Source organism: Heterodontus francisci, unplaced genomic scaffold (assembly GCF_036365525.1).
Source record: "Heterodontus francisci isolate sHetFra1 unplaced genomic scaffold, sHetFra1.hap1 HAP1_SCAFFOLD_51_2, whole genome shotgun sequence".
Taxonomy (NCBI): Eukaryota; Metazoa; Chordata; class Chondrichthyes; order Heterodontiformes; family Heterodontidae; genus Heterodontus; species Heterodontus francisci.
The window spans coordinates 3,130,056-3,134,298 of NW_027141369.1; positions in this window are offsets into that span (position 1 = coordinate 3,130,056).

A 4,243-nucleotide genomic window follows, 5' to 3' on the forward strand; every position below is an offset into this window, starting at 1 on the left:
TGCAGCAAAGGCTCAATGGGGAAAGACCACAGTGTAAGCTCCCCCCGCCATAGTGAACTGAGGGGCTGGATCCATGGGAAACCCTTCGAACTGTAGCCAGAAATTATTTGTTTGCTGTCAAATGTACATGGCATGAGAAATGAAATGGAAGGGTTGTGAGGCAACTCACTCCTGTATTGAAGGAAACTGATCTCCTTTACACTCTTTGTATTGTTTGACTTGGTGCTTTTTGGAACTGTTTTGTAATGTATTTTTTTTACAGATTTTTATGAATAAAGTATATTTTGGAAGTTAATAGAAGAAAGTCTGGCAGAGGTAAAGGAGGGAAAGGACTAGGCAAAGGCGGAGCCAAGCGGCACCGCAAAGTGCTTCCTGACAATATCCAGAGCATCACCAAACCAGCAATCCGCCGCCTGGCTCGCCGTGGCGGGGTCAAGCGGATCTCGGGTTTGATCTATGAGGAGACTCGCAGGGTGTTGAAAGGTTTCCTGGAGAATGTGATCAGGGATGCGGTCACCGACACTGAGCACGCCAAGCGCAAGACGGTCACTGCCATGAATGTGGTGTACGCTCTGAAACGGCAGGGCCGCACAACTCGACCCTTTCCAGCAAACACACACTCTTCGAAGAGCCACCCACCGTCTCACAGAGAGAGCAGTGAGCTGGAAACGGGAGCTGGGATAGGCTGTTCAGAACTGTCTGGAATAAATCTGTGCTGTATTCGGGTAGAAAACTGGAATCCCCGAAATTGACATTTCAGTTGCAGCAAGGATGTGCAATGGATTTGATTTTCTAAACGGGCTGTGTAAACAGTGCCCGAGGCTCTACACTTAGTTATTTCCCCAGTCGACACATACCCTCAGTGAAAAGCCACATCACTCCTCCAGAATCACTCATTGTTTTCATAGAATTTCAAAATGATTTCGCTGCAATGAGGGAATCCGGGAATTTTGCAGCAGCCGTTGAATCGGTCACTGGAACCAGACCCAATTGTGATGTTATTTCTTCCCAGACGGTGTTTCCTGCACTGAAACTGACAGGGTTTGTGAAACTGATCAGTTTCAGCTCAATCATTCAGGGACCTGGAATTCCCACAGCTTGAGCCCGCGCTCACTTCTGATTGGTCACCCTCTTCCCATTCGCATTATTTAACCAATCGCAGAGCTTCGAATTGGGGAAAATGCAGCAAATCATTGGCTTAAATTGTCGAAATTGGCAGAACGTTTGAATTCGAAAAAGGCGCCAATTTCAGTGTCGGCAAAAAGCGAATTACTGGAAAATCTATTTAAAGTTGTTCGTAAAATATTTTCCACCAACCCTTAAAAACCTTTCTTTATTCCGCTATTATCGCCTCAAATTCCTGGCGCTATTTTACGCACAGCTTTAACCTGTCATTTTCCCCCCCACTTCTTATCTGTAACCGGCGGTGGAAGACTCCATTCAGCAATCCTTAAGGGACCAATAACTCAAACTCGGTGTGGAAAGGAATAAATTAGACTATTGGTAATTCCCCTTCACACAGGGATCAGGGGGACAGTGAGAAGCCACTGAAATAGTTGCTCATAAACATTTTAAATAGTTCCTATTCTGTTCTGTTACTGACATGCTTGAATCAGACAGTAATCAGCCCTTTCGGAGTCTGTGGGTGGCTCTGAAAAGAGTCTTTGGTTTATTAGATGACATTTTGTCTGCTTTACATTTTCTGGGAGCTTTGAGCGCTGGTTTTCATGGGTAGCACCCCGCCCTGAGCGATGGTCACCCCTCCCAGCAGCTTGTTGAGCTCCTCCTCGTTGCGGACGGCCAGCTGCAGGTGTCTGGGGATGATGCGGGTCTTCTTGTTGTCCCGGGCCGCGTTACCGGCCAGCTCGAGGATTTCAGCGGTCAGATACTCGAGCACAGCAGCCAGATCGACCGGGGCTCCAGCACCCACACGCTCAGCATAGTTGCCCTTTCTCAGGAGCCTGTGAACACGGCCCACCGGCAACTGCAGTCCAGCCCGGGAGGAGCGAGACTTGGCTTTGGCCCGAGCTTTCCCGCCGGTCTTTCCTCCAGACATTTCCACAATCTCACAAATACTTTCACAAATGGATCATTTCCGCAGCATTTACTTTACTTTAAGACTGAGAACTCTCCTCAATGGTCGGTACTTAATTCTATTTGCCTATATTCTTCACCAATCAGGTCACTGACCAACACAAGAGGGCGGGATTGACCCACCACGACATCAGAAGCACAGAATTTGTCAATTTCAAAAAGCCCGCCAATTTCATTGTCGGAAAGGAGCGGATTGAAATAAATGTCATCCTTAGTCAAAGATTTAAAGTCCCATCTCTTGATTTTGTTTTATTCAACTTGTAAAATGTTATTTAAATTGTGACTCATTCGACAATCGCTTTCATACTGTCCCGGGTGGGGACTGCATTGGCCTGAAGTGAAATACTCAGTTTAGTTTTCAATCAGAGCCCAGTGTCCTTCTCTGAAAAGAGGGAGCCGGATCAAGTCCTCAAACGGCCCTTAACTTGCTCTGTAATAATCCCATCCCAGGCTGTTACACTGTGGAGAGTTGCTGTTAATAAAATGATTAATCAGTGAAGGGATTAAGGTCTAATCCTTACCGCTGAAATCAGCTGTTAATGCGGTCATACAGGGGCTGTGAAAAACCAGAATAAGAGCAGCTTTAAGCAAAAATAGTGAAGGCGGGTGATCAGATTATGGGTTCGTGTTCGGTTAATAACAGGAGATACAAACACAGCAGTGGGATCGTTATTATATTATACATCGTCTTAAAGTGATTTCATAAAGATGTCGGATGCAGCTTTTTCAGAGATTGTTGGTGGCTCTTAAAAGAGCCGTTGTGTTTGGGATGTTTTTCAGTCCATTGTGCAGTTTTACTTGGAGCTGGTGTACTTGGTCACCGCCTTTGTCCCTTCCGACACGGCGTGCTTGGCCAGCTCCCCGGGCAGCAGCAGGCGCACGGCGGTCTGGATCACCCAGAGCTGATGGTTGTTGTAATGGGCCAGGCGGGAAGCCTCACCCGCGATGCGCTCGAAAACATCGTTCACTAACGAGTTCATAATGCTCATGGCCTTGGAGGAGATGCCGGTGTCGGGATGAACCTGCTTCATCACTTTGTAGATGTAGATGGAGTAACTCTCCTTCCTCCGCTTCTTGCCGCCCTTTGTTGACGGTTTAGTTAAGGTTTTCTTGGCGCCATTCTTAGAAGCTGCTTTCTTCTCTTTTTTATTTCCAAAATATACTTTATTCATAAAATTCTGTTAAAAATACATTGCCAAACAGTTTCAAACAGCACCAAAAAAATAGAAACATTGCAAGGGAGATCAGTTTCCTTCAATACAATCATGAGTTGCTTCACAACCCTTCCATTTCACATTTGTCATGCCAATTACATTTTTACATTTACAGCAAATGAAAATTTTCCAGATACAGTTCGAGGTGTTTCCCAGGGGTCCAGCCCCTCAGTTCAGCTTGTTATTTTTTTTATTTCCAAAATATACTTTATTCATAAAAATCTGTAAAAATTACATTGCCAAACAGTTTCCAAACAGCACCAAAAAATACAAACATTGCAAGGGAGATCAGTTTCCTTCAAAACTGTCATGAGTTTCTTCCCAACCCTTCCGTTTCACAATTGTCATGTCAATTACAGTTTTACATTTACAGCAATTGAGAATATTAACGATACAGTTCGAGGGGTTTCCCATGGTTCCAGCCCCTCAGTCCAGCTTGGTGGGGGAACCTTACACTGTGGTCTTTCCCCATTGAGCCTTTGCTGCGGCTGCCCCAAGCTTTAGTGCGTCCCTCAGCACGTAGTCCTGGACCTTGGAATGTGCCAGTCTGCAACATTCGGTGGTGGACAAAGCTTTGCGCTGGAAGACCAGCAAGTTTCGGGCAGACCAAAGGGCGTCTTTCACCGAATTGATAGTCCTCCAGCAGCAGTTGATGTTTGTCTCGGTGTGCGTCCCTGGGAACAGCCCGTCGAGCACAGACTCCTGTGTTACAGAGCTGCTTGGGATGAACCTTGACAAAAACCACTGCATCTCTTTCCACACCTGCTTTGCAAAGGCACATTCCAGGAGGAGGTGGCCGACCGTCTCTTCCCCACCACAGCCAACGCGGGGGCACTGTGCGGAGGGGGCGAGACTTCGGGTGTGCATGAAGGATCTGACGGGGAGGGCCCTTCTCACCACCAGCCAAGCTACGTCTTGGTGCTTGTTTGAAAGTT